At 40.5% G+C, this 23040-nt stretch overlaps 1 protein-coding gene and 1 non-coding gene across 3 annotated transcripts in view; both read right to left on the minus strand.

The window, feature by feature from the left end:
* Positions 1-23040, minus strand: part of KCMF1 (potassium channel modulatory factor 1) — a 125099-nt gene that overhangs the window by 63829 nt on the left and 38230 nt on the right. The gene's annotated exons all lie outside the window — the stretch shown is intronic.
* Positions 14597-14840, minus strand: LOC138146282 (small nucleolar RNA SNORD17). Its single transcript, XR_011164446.1, has one exon. It is a non-coding gene; the product is annotated as a small nucleolar RNA SNORD17 (small nucleolar RNA).

Raw genomic sequence — 23040 nt, forward strand, 5'->3', positions numbered from 1 at the left:
ATGTACAAAGGCTGGAGACAGAATGACAAGTTTGAGGAACAGCTAATAGTCTAGTTTGACAACACTGTAGAAAGTCTGAAAGGGAGCAATGTGAAACAATGCTGCCAAGGTACGTTAGAGCCAGAACTGTGGAAGGTCTTAGATGCCAATCTGGAGTTTGCTTTTATTCTAGAGGCAATAAGTCACCCAAAGTTTGTGTGTGGAACAGTGACCTAGTCACACCTGGTCCTTTGGAAGATGAGCTTGGCATCTGTGTGTGGGGCAGCCTGGATAAGAGGAGCTCGGGCAAAAGGAGACCCTGATCAACAAAGTCCTGCCATGAGGGCTGAGCTATGGAAGTAGCCTAGGAAGGAGAGAAAAAAAGTTATTAGAAACTCAAAGCTGAAGGGGTCCTTAAAGGTCATCTGGACAAATCCCTTGGTTTTACAAATGAGACTCAGAAGTGAGGGACTCTTCCCAATTAAACAGCTCCTGGACTCAGAATCCTTCCTCTTCACCACAAGTTATCCCAGATAACTGAGTGGGCATGATGCCAGATAGTCTGGAAAGGCAGAATCAAGGACTTAGCACCTAGGTGAGTGTTAGGGTGTGTGTGGGGGAAATAATGAAACAAGGATGATTGAAGAGATTATAAACCCAATGTCTTCATCAGTTTAGACAAATTATAAATTCATTCGATCAGCATCATATTTCTACTTCTGCTGTCAAATTTAATCAGTTTCCCTTGTTTGAATGGAAGCCCACTTATATTACCATTCTCAGTATTTTCCAATGCAAAATATGAGTTGAATTTTCCCAGATGGTTAGAATTTCACACTTCTGACTGCCTAAGTCTTCCAAAATCAGTCAATATTTTTTTCATACTTAGTCATAATGATCTCGCTCAAGCTAGGACTTGCTTTAGGTGTGTATGAAGTCACCTCTTCAAGCCTATTCCCTACTTGAGCAGGCATCCCTAGCCAGTGGTCACTTAGGGCTCAACCATCTCCAGAGACAGCACTTCTTGGTTTTTTGCCAGTTCTAATTGATAGGAAGTTTTTTGTTATATTCAGCTGAACTCTACCCACATGACAACCCTCCGAACACCTGCAGCTGGATCCCCTGTATCTCCTCCTTCTCTTCCACATGATGAGCTGGTTTTCTGGTCTTGTTCCAGCCTGTTGGGACCCTAATCAGAACAAAATGCTGCAGGTGAGTTGAAATGTATGTGTGTGTGTGTGTGTGTGTGTGTGTGTGGGGGGGGGGGGCCCTTGCAAATTCTCATCGCCCTCATTACAACTACTATACTGTGACTGTGTCCAAGACTGCATTGATTTTTCTGCCTGTCCTATTATCTTGACCTTCCAGGCTACTAAAAAACCTTTATTGAAGTCTTTTTCACATGAGCTTAGGCATTCTTATGCCCTACTGTACTTGGAAGTGAGTCTATCAGGAAGGGTACTGAACCTCATCTTTCCAAGGGCCTGGGATCTGCCTAAATGCAGACCTGCCTAGGCTTCTGTTTACTCACATAATATATAAAATAAGGGGGTTGGATCTAAATGAGAGAATCACAGATCATCCAAGCTGGAATCGACTTAGTCCACACTGTAACCACCCTAAGCATTATGACTAATGAAGTTATTCAGCCATCATCTGAATTCACTTCAATAATTAATTCTTATGTGGCAGGAGCTGTACAAGGCTGTGGGTATAAAGAAAAAAATATCCAAACAGCCGTTTTTCTTAAGAAGACAACATTGTACTGGGAAGAAGCAACATGAACATATAAGAGTAGGAAGTATACACAAGGAAAAGACAAAGTAGCATCCATGGGGAGGGCTCTAGGAGATAGAGAAATAAGGATAGCTCCCTATAAGACACAGTTCTTGACCTGGGCCTTGAAAGAAGCTCTAGATCCTAAGAAGCAGAATACAGGAAGAAGTGCATGAGGGCAAGAAGAGCCCAGGGATGTGAGAATGCACTATAGGCAGAATCCCAGCTAGGCCTGCCTGGTGAGAATGGAGGAGTGCGTGAAGAGGACGTAAATGCAGGGAGCCTGAAGAGGCCTCTAAAGATCAACTACAGGAATTTGTATTTTATTCAGAGGCATGTGGGAGCTACATGGCCAGTGCTGTGCTTTAGAAAAAAACATCATTGTGGAAGTTGTGTGGCGGGCATACTGGAGAGGGAAGAAAGGAGGCTGGGCAGAGAAATCAGTTAGGAGGCTGACAGGTCAATGAGGAGTCTGTTGGAGTAGTGGAGGTAAAAGGAGAAGAGCCTGAACTAGGGTGCTAGCTGCTTAAGTGGATAGATAGGCTGGAGAGGTGCTGTGATGGAAGAATTTATAAAGACCTGTAAACTAACTGGATATGAAGGGTGAGTGGAGGGAAAGTAGGCTATGCATCCAAGATTGTGGGTAACTGCAAAGCTCATGGTGGACTCAACAGACATAGATGACAAGAAAATTGCTTTATTTTGTTTGGGGAAGGGAGTGGAGAAGACAATAATCAATAAACATTTATTAATGTGTGAGGCACCATGTTAAGTGCTGGGGATACAAATATGAGAATAGAAAGAAGTCCTTGCCCTCAAAGAGCTTACCATCTAATGAGGGAAGACAAAACACAAAAGGAAGCTAAAAAGGAGGAGGGAAGGTATCCCCTACTGGGGTCCAGTGTCAAGGAGTCAGTCAGAGAAGTCTCAAAGAAGTACAGCAGGTTTTGAAGAGATGTCTGAGCACAGCTCTCTCTTACACAGAGGTTTGGAGTTCATGGCCTTACTGTGACCAGAGAGGCAGAGGGTAATGATGAGGTGGAGTACCAAGGCTTCCAGGATGAGGTCATCCCAATAATGAGCTTCCAGGGGCACGGGAGAGAAGAGGTGTGAATAATAAGGTGTCTTTTGGACAAGTCAAATTTGAGATGCCCACATATCTTTTGATATTCAGTAGGCAATTAATGACGTGGAACTGTAGCTCCTACGACCAGGACTGGATAAGTAGATATGGGAGTAAGGGACAAAAATATGAGAGTGAAACCCAAGAGTGTAGATGAGCTCATAAACAGACAAGGCAGAGAGAGAGAGTTAAAGGCCCAGGGCCTTTACAGGCCTTGCAGAGCCCTACAATATACCCACAGACAGGGATAATGAACCAGTCAAAAAGAGGGAATGGTCAGACAGGTAGGAGGAACACCAAAGGAGCAATATTGTGAGGACCAAGAGATGAGATATTATCTAGGAAAGAGAGGGTAGCTAACAGTGCCAAGAACTAGAGACAAGTCAAGACAGAAGGGGACTAAGAATGGCCACTGAATAGGCAATTAGTAGATCCCTGATCATCTTGGAGAAAGCAATTTCAGTTTAATAATGGGGGTGGAAGCCAGGTTAAGCCATTGGAAATTGAGAGTATAGGAAGTGGAGATGAGGGTATACAGCATTTTCTAGGAGTCTGGCTACAAAAGAGAGAAGCTGTCCAACTGAACTTACCTAGATGCAAGTTTGATCATGTCACTCTCCTAATCAATAAATTCCAGTGGCTCCCAGAAATTTGTTTGGCTTTTATTTTTTATTCTTTTTTAATCAAATGCTTTATTAACTTCCACAAGATTCTGAGTTACAAATTTTCTCCCTGTTTTTTTCCCCCTACCTTCCACCCCAAATAGCGGTCCCACTGGATATCCCCTCCTCCAATCTGCTCTCTTCCATATCTTCCTCCATAACCCCTCCGAATTTTCCAGTAGGGCACGGTGGGTGTCTCTATGCCCCAGTGCCTTTATATCTCATTTCCCAGTTACATGAAAAATAACATTGACAATAATTATATATATATATATATTTAAACATTTGATTTTAAAACTTTAAATTCCAGATTCATTCCCTTCCTCCCTTGTTCTGTTTAGCTTTTAAAGTTCTTTTTAACCTGGTCCTTTTCTTTCTAGTCCTCTTATTCCTTACTCTCCTTCTTACTCTGTGATCAAGTAACAATGACCTCCTTGCTGTTTCTTGAACAAGATACTTAATCTCTCAACTCCAAGCACTTTCACTGACTGCCCCCCATGTCTGGAACTTTGTTCCTCCTGGTTTCCTTTAAGTCTCACCTAAGGTCCCACCATCTGCAAGAAGCCTTTGAAGGGCCTCCTTGACCTTAGTGCCTTCTAAATTTTTGCCATCCACTTTACAGTGCTGATGCATATTTAGATTGGAGCAAACTAACACACACAACCCTCTCTCTTCTGGCCTCAGATCTTCTTCTGGAATACTGCTGTTGAGCCATGTCTTCCTTCTCTTGTACTTGTGAAAGTGATGTTTTTTACCCAAGTGTAAAACTTTACATTGATTCCTACTGAATTTCAGTGCAATATTTCAGCCTGCCAACATCTTTTTGGATCTTTATCTTTTAGTACTATATTCACTATACAATCCTGTTTTGTAGTATCTTCAGATTTGATGAGCATGCCATTAATCTAATGTTACTGAGGAAAAAAAGTTAGACAGCACAGAGCCAAACACAGTCTTTCCTACATTCTCAATTCCTTTAAATGATGCTTATTGTAAAAGAATCTGGAGATGTTTCACCATCTCTGCTGCCTTCTTCTGAAGCTTATCAATGCCTTCTCCAGTTCTTTGGAACTTCTTTATAATCCACGATAGCTCAAAGATTGCTGACAGTGGCTCAGCCATCCTAATCGCCAATTCTTTCAGCACTCTATGACACAGACAGCTAGATAGATAAGAGTTTAAAAGGAGAGATAGATTGCCATCTGGACCTGGTGACTAACTCGTCAAGGAGACCTGGAAGAGACCTCTTTCTACCTTCATACTTGTCCCTATCAGCCATTTGGTTCTGACTTCTGCAGTTCAAAGATCATTCTTCTTCACAGAGAAAACAGAAACAAAATAGTAACTGGAAAAATTTTGCTTTTTCTCTGGCATGACTTATAATTATCCCAGCAACCCTGACCAACTGTTTTACTCCTTTTTGATTCTCCTCTTTTCCCCAAAACGAATTTTAAAACCCAGACTATTTTTTATTCCCCTTTGCTTTCCTTGCCAGAATCAGGTCATTCTGAGCTTTATCACACTCCCTACACTATTCTTTTGGGGCAGTTAGATAATGTGGTGAATAGAGCACCAGGCCTGGAGTCAGGAAGATTTATCTTCCTAAATTCAAATCTGGCCTCAGATATTTAATAGCTGTGTGACCCTGGGCAACTCACTTAGCCCTGTTTGCCTCAGTTTCCTCATCTGTCAAATGAACTGGAGAAGGAAATGGCAGACCACTCCAGTATCTTTGCCAAGAAAACCCCAAATGGGGTCACAAAGAATCAGACATGACTAAAAACAACTGAAATGAAATATACTATTCTTACACTACCATATTACATGTTTGTATTTCTACTCTCTTACCTACCCTTGATTTTACCTTCTGTGAGTTTCTTTTAAAAAAAAATACATAATTTGACACACAAATTCTCTCTTCATCCTTCACTGGTATCATTAGATAATCCCCTCTTTCCTCTTACACTAGAATGATTTCTTTGGGTCTTCTGGATTTCATTCTTGAGTTTCCTGTTCCTCTTAAACTGATTTATCATAACCCTATAGACCATCTTTTCTCAGGATTGTTTGAAATCTTCCCTTCCAAAAGCTAGGATTTATATCAGACTGTTCCCAACTTTCTTCATTTGTATCACAAATTCCATGAAGCAATGCTTACTTTCCTCCTCCCTCTGCCCATCAAGGTTCCTATCATTTACATACCAATAATCAAGTTCCTTCTTTTTGATGAGAATCAAGTATACAAAGGAAATTCCTTGCTTGATTTCACTTCTTCAAAGTGATGAAATTTTCATTAAGGCAAATCAAGAAATGATCAGCTATTCCGCTTTGGATAGGGAGAAGTCGAGCACAGGGTGGATAACTGTAGTTGCCCATCCCTGTTATATTATGCCTCTGTGCATAGCCATCCATTTCTAGAGCTCCTCTTTCCTTCCGGGTGACTCGTGACACTCTGTTGACAACAGCACTGGAGACCAGAGGTTCTCCACTGTGCTTCCCTCTTTGGTTCCTGAGTTTTCTTCCTAGCATAACTGCTGGATTTGGAGTCAGGAAAACTTGGGTTCAAATCCTGGCTCTTCTACTTTGTACTGGAGTGACCATAGAAAAGTCACTTATGACTTCTGATCTCAGGTTTCCTTATCCATAAATAGGAATAATGATGCCTACCTCATATGGTGGTTATGAGGTTCAAAGAAGATAGCGTATGTAAACTGCTTTGCAAGCTTTAAAGTACCATAAAATGTCTATTAGTATTAATAATAAATGCTATTCCATGATACTTTACCCTTTTAACTATTTTCTCCTTTTAAAAAAGGGCAACCCTTCTAGAACCATTGTAGCCACAGATCTGATTCCAACCATGTCTCAGCAGTGTCTCTAATGTCAAATGCATCTCCTTGTCCTGAGAAAAACCTCTCATTCACTTTGTTATCTTTCCTTTGTGCCTCATCATGTAAAGGCATTTGAGGTCAGCGGTTTTATTGCCAGCTTTCTGGAATTTTGTCTCTTGTGGGTCATCTTGCTCTTAGTGGGCCGTTCTCCTTCCCACATTACCACTGGTGTATAGCTTGGTAGATATACATAGGTCTCCCACTTCCCTATTAGTTTAAAGCTGAGACTCTAGGCAAATACATGCTTAGGGCTCTTGCTAGGTAACCAGAATGGTGGAGTCGGGAAAGTAATGATGGATATTTAATGAAGGTAGATGTGCAGAGAAAGTGGAATAGAAGGGATAAGATTTCTCTTTCTTGGAGATAATTCTGCTAAGGAGATGATGTCTTTTCTGTTAAAATATAAATGTACAATCTTATTTACTTAAATGGATCTGTGATTTCACAACTGTGAGTATTTCTTCCATCAGGGCAGATGACAAGACCTTAATCTTTTGCTCTTCTTGTTAATGTTCTCCAATAGTTTCTCCAGAAAGGATTAACTCAAGAATTCTTCCCCTTGGTCTTGACTTACTTTTGGCTTTGTATCTTCAGTGCCTAGCTAAGCGCCTGGCACATCATGGGAATTTAAGAAATGCTGCCTGATTGATTTCTTAGGCACTAGAGGAGCACTCAGACATATACAGATAGTGTCATTTTCATTATGTGACCACCCCACCTCCTCCTCTCTCATACTGCCCCCCCCCCATACCTTCTATGTCACTTGTGGTATATAGGGTGCCGCCCAGGAAATATGTGGCCACCTACTTTTTTCCATTATATATCTTTTCAGTCTCCTGTGGATCATCTACAATTTTGGTTCCTTGGAGCCTAGTGTTCTAAGATTTGTAACCATACAGCATCATAAGAGGGACATTTGTATTAAAAAGATGGATCTTTTTTTCAGTATGAATCACTGAGATAGTTTAATAGTGCTATAAATAGGTATTACAAAAATATTTGTGCTATTGTGTTGTCAGGAAGGAACTTCTGAAAAGGTGACTTGACTGCCAGATGCCTTCCAGACTCAACACCTTTTAAAAAGGTATATTAAGTATATGGCAGATAAATATGGACAATGCCAACAAACCTTTATTAAGCACATTTGGTATGCCAGGTATTGTGCTAAGCACTAGCAACAAAAAAGCAAAACACTGTCCAACAATGAAAAGGACTTTGTCTTGGGGGAAAAAACACACAAAAAAATGGGGCAAGGAGAGAGCAAGAACAGGCAGGAGGGGGCACAGAGAGGCAAGAACTTAAGGTGGCAGAAAAGGGTAAAAAGGAAGGTTAAAGCATAGTAGATCCAGAGATGAGATTCCAGGGACAGAGAACACAAGAACAGCTCTGAGAGAAATGATGCAGGAGGAGAAAGCAAGAAGGAGCTGCCATCTGCAGTGCATCTATCCTTCAAAATATCAAAGCATATCAGGTTAGGCAAAGAAAAGTTCTTAAGTCTGAATTTCATGAGAACCAAAATCGGGTTGTGTTGAGGGAAGCAGCAGTGTGTTAGGACAATTTCAAACAGAAAGCTAAATGGTAGATCTAAAGTCCAAGGAAGAAGAAAAAAATCTCCCTATCAGAAGTCAAATGAGAAGCTAAAAGGGAAAGCAAGTCAATCTGAAATTAAAGGCAGATGAAAGGCAGACTCAGGAAAACCAGGTTACACTTAAGATAGACAGCCTGAATAAAAACCCCAATAAGAGAAATTTATAAAGATTTGTTTGAACCAACACAGAGGAAAAGTAAACAGGACTAAGAAAATAATTTATATAAAAATATAAAATAAAACAATAATGACTTCATACTTCTTGGCAGATTAATGGGTTTGAAAATATTCTATACCTTAAATTCCTTCATTACTCATAGTACAGCAGTTTTTTATGAACTAAAGACAACTTATAAAACTTATAAATCAGACGACATCAAGCAACAATTATTCATGAAGTACCTACTATGGGCCGACATGATATTAATATTTTTTAATGGAATCTGCTGATTTTTGTAATGCCTTATAATCGAAAAGGCTCAGAAAAGATTAGCCCTCAGGGGGCAGCATTGCACTTGCAGTACTGGGAGAGTCAGAGCCGGATCCGGAAGGGAGGAGGGCTCAGCTGCAGTACAATGGCTCTGTGCCCCTTCTATTTTCTCATAGAAGCACATATCATTTGACTTTCTAGGATCCCATGAAGAAGTCCAACATGGCCTTGTTTCAGGCCTCTCATCACTACTAATTCTACTCTCCTCCTGGGTGCCTGGAACTTTTCTTAGTCATATCTTCTTTTCAGGATGGTCATCACTGAACTCTGGCTTCAAATCTCAATGCCTTTAGCTCTCCAAATCACCTGGTTATTTGGCCTGTTTGTTCTCAACCTAGCTTTACATGTCTACTGTGAAGTCTGCAGCTATAATGCTGATGTCATTTTCCCCTGGGATGGAGAAGCATGGGTAGATGGGGAGAAGGGTGCATGGATCCATCGTCCATGGTCTATATCTCTTATTCTGGAAGATCATCATATATAAGGACTGAATTTGGATTTTCAAGGTCCATCATTTGCTTATATCTGGTTAATTCAACAGCACTTGGTTAGCTACATCTGTCAGGTCTTCTTCCAGACCACAGTATCAAGTATAATGCTATCTATGTAAATTCCAAAGACAGGTTGGTTAGTATAACTTCCTTAAGACATGTTGATCAAGTATGTTTAATAGTCTGTGTTTTTAATAAATGATTACAATGATCCTGATGGGGAAGGGTCCCCTCTTCAGAAAGGAAACTGAAAACACTTCAAACCAGTTATTTCACAGGCTCCCTAAAGGGTTAGTTCCTAGGCTAATAGATACTCAAAGATATCATACTTAAAAGTGAGCCCACAAGATTTAACACTATTGCACCCTATAGGAAGGTCTTTTAAAAGAGAAATGGGCATGTATATGTGTGTGGAGACTATGGTGAGTGAAACAAGATGGGAAAATCAGGTATGGGCACTGTGTCGATTACAAGGTTTATTGGGGTGTTTTTCACTCAGTTATACTTTGTTGTTAAAACGAAGCATTCTTGGGGGGCAATGGAAGTACTGGGGGTGACAGCAAAAAAAATCCATCAATAAAACAATAAAAACAAAAAAAATCTCCAAAATCATAATAGATAAAAAAAGGTGGCATTAGAATGCAAGGTCTTTGAAGACAGGGGCTAGTCAAGTTTTCTAATTGCCCCCTCACAAATCTTTATGAAATATGCTTGTAAATCGCTCTCATGAAGAACAAAATTTTTTTCAAGTCTCCTGATGAGGTAAGGGATACTCATCAGAGAACATGGGAAATGAAGTAGATTCTACCTCCTTAACATGTCTAGCATATATCCCACTTCTCTCTACTCATTTACCATCTTTGTTCAGCCTCCCACGTCCCAGACTATTCTAACAGCTTCTTAATTACTCTCCCTGTTTCTACTCAATAACCTTTGCAGTCTACCTTCCACGAAGCTGCTGAAATAGTCTTCCTAAGTAAGTTCTACCCATGTCACTTCTCTGTTCAAAAGAACTTAGGATAAAATAGAAACCTCTCAGTCTGAGAACTTTTAAGGCCCTCCACAATCTGCCTCTAACCTACGTTCTTAGTCTGATCTCTCATTACTCTCACAAATTTTAAGCTCCAGCCAAACTATACTACTAGTTGTTCACAAAATCTATCTTCCTTCTCCTTCCTCCCCGAGTTTTACTCTACCTTTCATTTTGAAATCTTTACATCCAGATCCCAACCTATCCTTCCAGTCTCACTATACATCATTGCCCATTCCATATTTTGTGATCTAGCTAAATTTGCTTTTATTGTGCTTCTTACACATAGGATACTCCATCTTCTCTCTTTGCAGCTCTGCACTATTACCCACCATGATTGGAATGCCTTTCCTTCTCCTATCTGCCTCTCAGAATCCCTCTCTTCCTTCAAGACACCTCCTATATAACATTTTTCCTGATGGCCTCCCTACAACTGCTAGTACCCTCCTCCCTTGCATTTATCTGCTTTGTTTTTAGTTATATGTATTGTCATATTTATTCTGTATACAAACATATGTGTCTCCTCATTAGAACGTACAGTCCTTGAGAACAGGAACCATTTTGCCTATTTACATCCCTACACAGTGCCTGGCACATAGTGTGTGTCCATAATAAATACCAAATGATCCCCGTCTTTGCTTTTCAGAATCCTTATCTTCAGTCAAAGCTCAGCTCAGCTGCCCCCACCTTTCCTCTTCCCCAAGCTATCTTCTATTTACTTACTGTGATATATAAATATATATATATATATATGTTGAATCACCTCCAATAGGACGCAAGTTTCTTGGGAGCAAGAACAGTTTCATTTTTATCTTTGTATTTCTGGAACCTGGCACAATGTCCTACACACATGGTTGGCAACTCATATGGCTTTTCAATAAAAGCAGCCAAATAGTGGCAGCACAGAGATGCAGTGAAAAAGACAGACAGACAGACAAGACAGACAGCAGACGCCGGAGTTTAAGGTGGAAGATGAGCATGGTTTTGGACACACTGAGTTTGGTATGGGTACTAGATGACTTGAGGATGGAGCTAGAGTAGCCATATAGTCCATGAAATCTACCAACATCTTTTCCTGGGTGACAAAATATCAAGAGTTTTTCCACGCCGGTGGAAAGGCAACATGGCACCATGGGAAGAGTGCTCGGTTATGAGTCAGAGAATCTGAGCTGAAATTTGATTTTGTCACTTGACCTTCATCAATTCACAACTTCTCTGGATTTTATCAACAAAATGAGAACTGAACCAGGTGACCTCTAAAGGCCCTTTTAGCTAAAAACAACAACAACAACAACTATAAACTGATGATATTTGACAAGTAAGTAAGTAAATTATTAGAGGTGGGATATGAACCCACATCTTCCTGATTCTAAACCCGGAACAACCTCACACTGCCCTGTATTACTTCTAATATAGTCCCAAAAGCTATATCAAGATGGATTTAAATAATAAACAACATTTACAAAAACTAAAGTTGATTCAAAATCAGATTTTACTCTATGACTCAGATTTTTTTTTGTTCTACTTCTATCAATTCTATATCTGTGCTTGCTTTTTGTTCCAAATATGTTGTACTTGGTTCCTATGAAATTCCATAAAGTTTTGGTATACCTATCATCCCCAATTTTTCAAGCTAAAATATTATTCCTATGTTCCAGAATATCGACATTTGAGCAGAACTGAGAAGTATCTACAAATTTGAGGAGCACAGTTAATCCTATGATAGCTTGCTTTCCAATTTTATACTCAAGTATATAGTTGTTTTATCAATAATTTATAACTCAGCAATTCAGTGAGTTTTAAAGCTGAAAGGGATCTTTGCTGTTATCTACTTCAATTCCCTCATCTTATAGGTTTGAGATACTTGAAGGGATTTTCCTGCCATTATCCATAATCAAGACAATGAGAAAGCATTCAAATACAGGCTCCCTGAAATCAATCAATCAATAAACATTTATTAAGTGTCTATCTACTATGTGCCAGGCACTGTGTTAAGAACTAGGGGTACAAAAAGAGGTAAAAGAAAGCTTCTGCCCTCAAGGAACATATAATCTAATGGTGGAGACATGTAAAACAAATAGAGAAAGAGCGATTATACACAAGATAAATAGGAAAAATTAATAAAGGGAACACAATAGAATTAAGATGGGTTGGGGAAGGCTTCCTGTAGAAAGGTAGATTTTGGTTAGGGCCTGAAGGAAATGAGGTAGGTCAGAGCTGAGAAGGGAGACATTCCAGGCATGGGAAATAGCATGGGGACCGAATGTCTTCTCCATGGAATGGCCAGGAGGTCAGTGTGGCAGGAGAAAAGGGTATATGTTGAGGAGTAAGGTTTGAAAAGACTGGAGAGGTAGGAAGGGGCTAGGTGATGAAGGGTTTTGAATGCCAAATTTTGTATTTTGTATTTGCTCCTCGAGGCAATTGGAAGCACCACTAGAGTTTACTGAGTGGGGGAGGCAACATGTCAGATCTGCACTTTAGGAAAATCAATGTAGTGGCTGAATGGAGGATGGACTGGAATAGAGAGAGATTTGAGGCAGGCAGGACCCCTCAGCAGGCTTTTGGAATAATCTAGATGAGGCCCTGCACCAGAGAAATGGCAGTGTCGGAGGAGAGAAGAAGGCATATTCAAGAGATGGTGCAAAGGGGAAACGGATAGGATTTAGCAACAACTTGGATGTAGGGGTGACAGTGAGGAATCCAGGATTCCTCCTAGGTGGAGTCTGTGGGCCTAGGAGGATAGTGTTGCCCTCTACAGCAATAGGGAAGGTAGGAGGGGGGAGGTTTTAGGGGGAAGATAACAAGTTCTGTTTTGGACATTCAGTTTGAGAAGTCTGAAAGGCAGCTAAAGTTGCTAGACTGGAGGCCACCAGAGAGATTGGGGTGGGAAAGACAAACTTAAGAAACATCCACATAGCGATGGCCATGAAATCCATGGGAGCTGATGGGATCACCAAGTGAAGAGGATCCAGGACAGAACCCTGAGGGACAACCTTTTTTTGGTTGTTGTTGTTCAGTTGTTTCAGTCACGTCTGACTCTTCATGACCCCGTTGGGGCTTTCCTGGCAAAGATACTGGAGTGGTTTGCCATTTCCTTCACTACCTCATTTTTCAGATGAGGAAACTGAGGCAAACAGGGTCACACAGCTTATAAGTGCTTGGTACCACATTTGAACTCAGGTCTTCCTGACTTCAGGCCCGGCACCCCACTATCCACTGCACCACCTACCTGCTCCTCACCTATGGTTAGAGGACCTGATCTGGAGGAGGATTCAGCAAAGACAGAAAAAGAGCAGTCAGAAGGCAGAAAGTGAACCAAGAGAAAATGGTGTTCTGAAAACCCAGAAAGATGAGAGAATCAAAAGAGGCGTCAAAGGTTGCAGAGAGGTCAAGGACAATGAGGTCTGAGAAAAGACCATTGGATTTGGTTTAGGGATCATTAGCAACTCAGCAGAGTGTAGCTTCAGGGGAATAATAAGGTCAGAAGTCAGGTTGTAAGGAGTTAAGAAGAAAATGAGAGGAGAGAAAGTAGAGGTACTTAATGTGGATGACCTTTTCTAGTATAGCCCCAAAGAGCAGAAGAGACATGATAACAGAGGGATAGACTGAAAATAAGTGAAAGAAAGGAGATGACAGAAAAGACAGGATGGAATGGGATAGCATGGACAAATATAGGGGTTAGCCTTGATAAAGAATAAAGTCACTTCATTCTATGAGACAGGGGTGAAGGAGAAGACAGTGGCAAAAAAATGCCAGATAGGCAATGAGAGGGAGTTCATATAGAAAGGCCTCAATTTTTCCTGTAAAATATGAGGCAAGGTTCTTAGCTGAGAGACTTTGAGAGTGAGGGAAGAGCTATGGGAAGACTTGTTCTGAAAAAGTAGGAGAGTGAGTTGATACGGAAGGTATAGTAAGATTGCCTAGCAGGAGTGAGGGCCCTGTTGAGGTCATGTGACATAAATCTGTGGAGGATCTAATCAAAACCAAATGTTCTTTCGTTGCAGCAGTATACTAACAGCAATAAAGCCATGTAAAACAATGTGTAGTATATGTGTACTTATGTTTTCTGTTAGGTTATTATAATGAATTCAAAATAAGTTTGATTGCTTACTACTATGCATTAGGGATAGGGATAGGCAACTTGTGGCATTAATGATAACAGATAGTAACCATGAGTTATATTATACTACTACGATTTATTCTCATTCCTTTCATTTTCCCTCCATCCTTCTTACCAAATTGGAGTCAGGCCTATCTCTGATGCTCACTACCTATATAGTCTTGGGGAGATTCCTGGGCTTAAGTATTCTCATGCGTGAAATGAAGGTGTTGGACCACATGGTCTCTGATATCCCTTCCAGCTCCAATTATGATCCTGTGAATTTTTTTCTTCTGTTATAGTTTGTGCCATCCAGTGGCAGCTAGAGCCTAGTTATTACATATCGCTGATGGCACTGAGGACTACAGAGGTTTCTAAATCTTATGCTAGTAAATGTCCCAGAAAACTAGTGGCTGAGTTGTAAGTTCACTAGTATAAAAGGGTATCAAGCTCCAAGGCAGCAGTATGTGATCAGACTCCCATCATTCATCTTGGCAAGAGGAAACCTCCAACAGACGAGGCTCCACCCCTGCTGACACCATACACTCCTTCATAAACGCCCCCACCTACACCAACTGTCCACAGCAGAACACTGTGAGACTGCTGGGCATTTGGAGACCAGCACAGAGTTCCTAAAACAGGAACCTAGCACTACAAGAAGGTGGGTGTATAGTGATCTCAGAGAATGGATAAACTTTGTCATCATTTCACATACAGAGCAATCCAAAGAGATGATCCAATCCGCTTCATGGAATATTGCCAGCCAATAATTTCTGGAAATATCCAGGATTTATAAAAAAATTAAAGTAACAATGCTAAGATGCTTTAACACTAAAGAAAAATCACATTTCTAATATGTTTTTTACAAAGATTCCAATTAATTGCTCTCAAATTTAAAGCCAGGGGGGTTCATAATGTACGTACACACACACACACACACACACACACACACACACACACACACACAGCTGCCACATGGGAAACAAACTATCTACCATTCTCTTTACCTTTAGTTTACCTTTATTGATGTAGAAAAGTTGTAGGAGGACATGAGTTCTCTTTCAGACTTTGCATACTATCATCTAATCTCAGTAGCGTATTGTGCTATTGCCCAACTCTATATACAGAGCAACAGGAGCCAGAATGGAAAGTACTGGGGGCACCCTATACTATTTCTAGCAGCAATCCATTGAGTTTTTCTGATTAAACAAATATTTACTGAGCACCTATTATGCATAAGGCTAGCAGGGAAAAAGTAAGGGAAAATAGAAAACAGTGTATAACTTAGCTATTGCCTCAAGAAGCAATCTGTTTAAACCAAGATACCTAAACATAACAGAGATAACTAAGGATACAAGGAAGACTTTAAGTATCAAACAATAGTAGGAGCATTGCCCCACTGGTGTTCTCAGGAGGTGAATATCAGTTAAGAGAACAGAAGCTTTACAGAAGAGGTGGAAGGCAAACTGTCTCCGTAGGAGAGGCTAGGTAGGCAGGGTAGGGACAGTGAACCTATCAGCTTGACTAGAGCAGAAAGTTCATGTTAGGAAGCAGAGGGTCCTAAGACCAGTTGTGAAGGTAATTGGGGCGATCTCAAATGCCAGGCTAAAGATTTTCTTCTGTAGGCAATCAGTATTCACTCAAGTTTTCTGGCATGGAATTATCTCTTGTTCCTGACCCTTCCCCTCCACTCAAAGAGCCACTATCCTAAATCAAGGCCTTTGCTATTCCACACCAGGACTATCACGATAATTTACTAATGGTCTCAGAGTCTCAGAAGACTCAAGGCTCTCCAGACTCCAATCCATTGTTCACAGAACTCCCAAAGTGATTTTCCCAAAGCGCAGTTGTGATAACTGTTACTACCCTACTCAATAAATTCCAAGTGCTCATCACCTCCAGGCTCAAATAGAAATTCCTTGGAATTTAAATCTCTTTACCACAAGGTCTAACTTACCTTCCTGCATCCTAAGGTCCAGCCTAGTTGTACAGGTCTCTGAACATGGCATTCACCTCTGGCCTTTGCAATGGCAGTCTGATATGATAAAATACACTGTTTCTTCAATTACAACTCTTGGAAAGAATCCCTCTTTCTCTTAAGGCCGCAACTCCAGACTCATCTACAGGAAACTTTTCTTCATCCTGGCTGCTAGTGCCCTACGCTCCCCACTCCACCAACTTGAATTTCTTTGATATTTATTCCATTTACTTATACATGGACTTGTCTCCACAATCAAATGTAAGCTCCTCAAGACAAGGGACTGTTATCTCTCCAGCACCCCAGACAGTACCTAACATACTGACAGAAAGGGCTTAATAAATGCTTGTTGACTGACCCAAGACACTCCCCTTTTTCTCATCTCTATCTTTTAGAATCCCTGTTCCTTCAAGGTTGTACCACAGAGAGTGTGCAAGAAGTTAAGCCACAATGATACTGACTATTCCTGGATTGGAGTGAGATGCAGGAAGGAGTCTGCTGAAGAGAACGAAATAGGGAACCTGGGCAACTTTCTTACCCCCACGTCACAGAATGCAATATACAGCATGAGGACATCATGTAGATCTACTTAAATGTAAGCATACAAATATACATGCCCCAAACAAGTATTTACATTCCAATATGTCATGCCTCTGCTACCCTTCTCCTTGTGATATTATTGAGGCATGACTGCTTCCTCACTTTTTTTTTTTTGCTTTTTGGAGGGCAATTGGAGTTAAGTGACTTGTTCAAAGTCACACGGCTAGTAAGTATGTCAAGCATTTGAGGCCAGATTTGAACTTAGGTCCTCCTGACTCCAGAGTCTGTGTTCTGTTCACTGCACCACCTAGCCGCTCCCACTTCCTCACTTCTAAGGAGGAATGAATCTAAGAAGAGGCAGTGTTAGGAAGGGGCGGGGGTGACCTAGGGCATGTCCCATCTCTGCAGCTAGCCAGGCAACTTACCCCATAAAATAAGGGGGATGAATTGGATGATCACTAAGATCCCTCCTGGTTCAGCTTTTAAGTACTGGTTTCTGTTCAACACCTGTCAACAATAAGGCTACCAGGGTGACAAGGAACTTGTCTTGGCTTCACTGTCAAGACAGTCTTCTTCCTTCTATTTGTAACACAGAGAAAATTCCAGTCTGAAAACTCAATCTCGTCTTCAGTATTTCAGATAATTTGACAAAAGATGTAATTCTCTATTTTATCAGTCTCCTTTAGTCATCCTAATGAAGGTTAAAGAGTCATGGGCTGGAGTTAGGACCCTTAATTCTGCTATGGCCGCTAATGAACCAGGGCACCACAAGCAGGTCACTTTCACATCTTTATCTTTCTTGTAAAGATGAAATAAAACAACAGAAGTCAAAACACTTTGAAAAACTGTCACAGATATGTGGTTTTGATCTTTCAGTCATATATCTATGAGTCAATGAATGGAATAAGCCTGTACACATATGTAACATATCACTAATGCTCAAACCATTACTTCACAACTTTGTATAGGAATCAATCAAAATAAGTAGGGTACACAAAAGCATTCCTGTCCCATACCAGGAGTATAATGACTTTGATATCATTAATCCATTTCCATGCAAACATCCATTAAATGTCTATAACAATTCTGATCTTCTAAATAAGACCAAAGAATTTTACATCTTGAAGAAAAGCCCTAACATAACCATCAATCTAGGTCAGTGATGTCAAAGGCTAATTGAATCTGGGCCAATAATCCATACATAAGGATCCCTAAGAGTTTTTGTTTATTTTGTAAATATCTCCCAATTACATTTTTAATCTGATTTCAGAGCACTTGACAATATTTTATACCTCTGACTTAGGTTCTCTCTCTCTCTCTCTCTCTCTCTGTCTCTGTCTCTCTCTCTCCCCCACCCCCTCCTTCATTCTAAGTGATCTGTACCAACACTGGCATGATAGAATTTAGAGCTGGGGTGGACTTTTGAGATCATCCTGGCTAACCTCCTTAATTTGCAGATGAGGAAATGAAAGATTATGTGATCTGATGAAGCTACCCCAGTAGAGTATGGTTTAGAACCCAGGTCAGAGGGCTCAAGTCTTTTGAACTCCAAAATCAGTTCTCTTTCCATTGTACCACATAGACTAACATAAAAAATTGTAATTTTACACTAGTATAAATTTTGAAAAATAACTCAAAGTGAATGGACAATTCATTTCTTATCACTGAGACTTACTACAGGTACAATGAACATCAAGCTAATATAGTAGCAAGGTTTTCCCTCTAATCTATTCTAAAAACCATTCTACTAATGAGGACACAGAGAATTAAGGGGAAATTTTGTATAAAAGGTATTTTGACAAATCTTTGTCCATTTACTGCTAAAATCGCTAATAAAAATGTCATCTTAAATAGAGGCATAAAATACAAATATGTAGCTGAATTATATCTGAATATGTACACAACGTGAAATGTTAGTAACATTTAAAAGACTTCTCTGGCTCAAAGATCCTCAGTGGCTGTTTCCTAGCTGTTTCCATGATAAAACGCTTCAGTTTGGCTTTCATGGTCCCTCCCCAATCTGGCTCTCTTCCAACCTTACTTCACTTGGCTTCCTTGCGTGTACTTCATCTTCCATTCAAACTAGATGAGATGTTACCAAAAATTAACTTGGCATATCTGTCATCCTTCTAGTTTGGAATGCCTTCCTTCCTCATCTGCCCCTCTCAGAATCCTCATCCTTATCTTTCTTAGAAACTCAGTCTGAGTGCCACTTTTTTGATATCTAACACCGCCCCCCCCCCCCCCAACCCTGCCTGAAGCACTTTCTCCCTCCTCAAAAGATATTTCACAAGTTCTATCTCTCCCTCCTGGAGAACAGGGGCTGTTTCTTTTGTATTTTTGTATCCCCCACTGCCCTAAGGCTTAGAAGTAGGCATTATCTGCCTACCTGCTGAATTCTTGAAATATAAATTTCAATTGGTTATACATACATATTAAGAGTACAGGAGAGAAAAAGGCTAGAGGTATAAGCACCCAAAAGTGCGGGAGATCCTGGCTCTATGTATGAAAAAGGCAAGGTAGCCTCAATTTCCTAGTTTGAGAATCTTGTTAATGAGCGGGAAATGAGGCAAACTTATTGGTCCCTTCATTTCCTCTATGTCAGGTCTTAAAACACCTGGAAGTCACCTTCCTTCTTTCCTTCTGGGGCCCCTTTTTCCTGTCAATGCGAATGCCAACTCTTTGTGTCCTTGATCTATTCTCTCCCTTCTTTTCAGGAAACCTGCCTCAATCATTCCTTCCTTTTCACACTTCCCAGCTTCACTTTTCCATTGGTTCCTTCCCTGACAAATATGAACATGCCCAGGTCTTTCTCTTCTTTAAAAAGCTCTTTACTTGGCCTTACTATCCATATCATACTTTACATCTCTGCTCCCTTTCACTGCCAAGCTCCTACAAAGAGCTGTTTACTTTCTCTGCTTCTTCTTCATCCTCCACTCACTTCTCAGAGCTCACTTTTCAACTCCTTACAATCAGGCTTCCCAACTCACCACACAACCAAAACTGCTCTCTCAAGGATGCCAACAATTTCTTAACTGCTGGATCTAAAGGTCTTTTCTCAGTCTTCAATCTGTCTTCAATTTCTCTCTAGCTTTCAAAACTGCTGTTTTGAATCACTGAATTTTAGACAAGAATGAACCTTAGGAATCATTCAGTCCAACCCCCTAATTTTTCCAGATGAGGAAATTGGGGGCACTAGGAGGTTAAGTGACTTGCCCAAGACCAAAATACTAGCAAACAGCAGGGGCAGAATTCAAACTCAAGACCTCTGACTAGTCTGGTGCTTTGCTGTTAAATGACACTGCCAACCCTCCTAGACACTTTCTCATTCACTGATGTCGTTGACACTGCTCTATTCTGATTGTTATGCAATCTAAACCCACCTTTTCCACAGAATTTTAGAACCAGAAATCACCTGCATGGCTATCTAGATCAGAAATCAGAGCTAGAGACGGAGGTGAGACCTTAGATGACTTCGAATCAAACCCCCCTCATTTTGGAGAGAAATCATATGAACAGAGCAGCCAGAGTCCAAACTGACAATGGTTTCAGGTGGGGTCTGAATCAGGTCTGACTCCAAGGCCAGCACTCTAAACCACTATTCCATGTTACCTCATCTAGTCTAACTCCACTCCTGAAAAAAAAAAAAATCCCTCTACAACACACTCACCAAGACCCTGCTTGACCACCTCTAATAAGGGGTTTGGAATCCTCCCACCTCCAGATGCAGCCCATTCTACTTTTCAGATAGCTGCAATCTAGGAAGTTTGCCCTCTGACATTAAACCTAAATTTACTTCTATGTAACTTCTATTCTCTGATAGTAGTTCAGCCCCCCTGGGGCCAAACAGAATAAATCTAATCCCTCTTACATATGACAGCCTGTCAAATATTTGAAAACAGCTGTCTTATCCCCCTAGGTCTTATCTTCTTTAGGCCAGTTTTTTTTTCAACCAATCCTCAAATGTGGGATTTGAGGCCCTTCATCATACTGGTTGCCTTTCTCTGTCACTATCAGAAGATTGTCATTTTCCATATTCTAAATGCCCTCCCTAAACTGTGGTGCCCGGAACAGAACACTCCAGATCTGATCTGACAAGGACAGACTACAGAATGAGAGACTGATGTGGGACTTTCAACCTCCTTTACTCCTGGAAGCTTAATGAAGCCCAAGATGGGATTAGGCTTTTTGACTGCCCCATCCCACTAATAGTTCATACTGAACTTGTAATACACTAAAACTCTGAGCTCTTTTTCAAAATGCCCTCTAATATATTCTGTACTTATGGAGATTTTCTTTTTAACCCAAGTGTTAATACTTTACATTCGTCATTAAATTTCAGCATATTAATCAGTACAAGGTTAAGGTCCTGTTAAAGATCCTTTCAAGATCCTCACTGTTGTACTGTATCCCTGTGAGCTGTGTGCTACCTTCAAATCTGATCAGGGTACCATCCATCTATGCCATGGTCACTGGTCAATCCAAATCATTGGTAAAAATGTTAAACAACACATAGACAACCAACCACAGATCCCTGGGGGGTACTCCACTTGAGAACTCCTTCCAAGTTGATATGGAATGATTAACAACTACTCTGGGTCTGTCCATCCAACCAGTACCAAATCCATCTAATCTTACTATCATCTAGCCCACATTCATCTCTCTCACAAGAATTTCATGAGATACTTTATCAAATGCTTTACTAAAATCTAGGTAAACTAGACGTACTTCATTCCCGTGACAGTATTCTTATAAAGAAAAAAAAGTTATTCTGACACGTGTTGTTGTTGCTGAAGCCATACTGGCTTTTTTGTGATCTCTTCTTTTTCTAGATGTTCACCATCTTGCTAACAATATATCAGAGTTGTGCCAATGATCAAAGTCAAATCCACTAGTCTACAAATAATACGTTAATTGTATTATCTTTCCTTCTTTGAAAAGAAGATTATTTGTCTTTCTCCACTCCTGCATCACCTCTGCCATTCTGCATGACCATTCAAATCTCACTGACAGTGACAATCACCACATGACTGTTCTTCCAGTACCCAAGGAGGTAGTTCGCTAAGGCCAGGTGACTTGAATCCATCTAGGCAGCTAAGTGTTCTTTTACTATCTCTTTATTTGTCTTAGGTATCGACTCCCTATTATCCATTTTTTTTTCTGTGCCTTTTCAGTGCAAAGGTCATTCTCCTTGGCAGAGAAATCAGGAACAAAATTAGAAGTAGGCTGCTCTGTCTTCTTTCTCTTTGTCATCAGTTATCACTGTTCCCATCCACTCTGAGCAACAGGGCTTGTCCTCTCTTTGATCCTCCTCTCTCTCTTCCTCATATATCTAATTTGCCCCTTCCCTTCTGTTTTCCTTAGCTTTTCTCACCAGGCTCAGCTCATTCTGAACTATATTACATGATGTAATTCTTAGGGTTATGTAGAATGCTTTTTTTTTTTAATAGCTTCTGTCTTCTGTAGACATATTTTTAAAATTTAAATAGTTCTTCTAGGGCTGTATCCCAGAGAGATTATACAAGTGGGAAAAGGACCCATATGTACAAAAATATTTATCGCAGCTCTTTTTGTGGTGGTAAAGAATTGGAAATCAAGGGGATGCCCATCAATTGGAGAATGGCTAAACAAGTTGTGGTATATGAATGTAATGGAATACTACAGTGCTATAAGAAATGAGGAGCAGACGGACTTCATAATAACCTGGAGAGACTTATATAAACTGATGCTGAGTGAGGGGAGCAGAACGAGGAGAACTTTGTACATAATTACAGTCACTGACTGACTCTGTGATGACTGACTATGATAGACTGGACGACTCTCAGCAATGCAAGGTTACACGACAATTCCCTGAGACTCAAGATGGGGAGGGCTATCCATATCCAGAGAAAGAACTACGCAGCCTGAAGTAAATTACTTGCTCTCTTTTTTGTTTTGTTTTGTTCCTTCTTTCTCGTCATTCATTCCACTGGTTATAATTCTTCTTTACAACGTGACTAATGTTTAGTGGGAAGTTATTTGTAGAACTGATATTGGACTGCATGCTGTCATGAGGGGAGGGGGAGGCCAGGATGGGGAGCAAATTTGGAACTCAAGGGATTGTGGAACTGAATGTTGTAAACTAAAATCAATAAATACATTAAAAAAAATCTAAGTGGCTAGCTTTCTCTACATTCCTATCTCTCTCTTCAGGTAACTCACTTTTCCTTCTCATTGAGACTAATTTCCTTTGGGTATTCAAAACTTTATTAAGAGTTTCCCATTTCAGGGGTGGCTAGGTGGTGCAGTGAGTAAAGCACCCGCCCCGGAGTCGGGAGAACCCGAGTTCGGTTCTGGCCTCAGACACTTAACACACACACACACACACACACACACACACACACACACACACAA

The sequence above is a fragment of the Petaurus breviceps genome, unplaced genomic scaffold (assembly GCF_028583685.1).
Source record: "Petaurus breviceps papuanus isolate PSGF00001 unplaced genomic scaffold, PetGlider_PUasm1.0 139, whole genome shotgun sequence".
In the NCBI taxonomy this organism is placed as follows: Eukaryota; Metazoa; Chordata; class Mammalia; order Diprotodontia; family Petauridae; genus Petaurus; species Petaurus breviceps.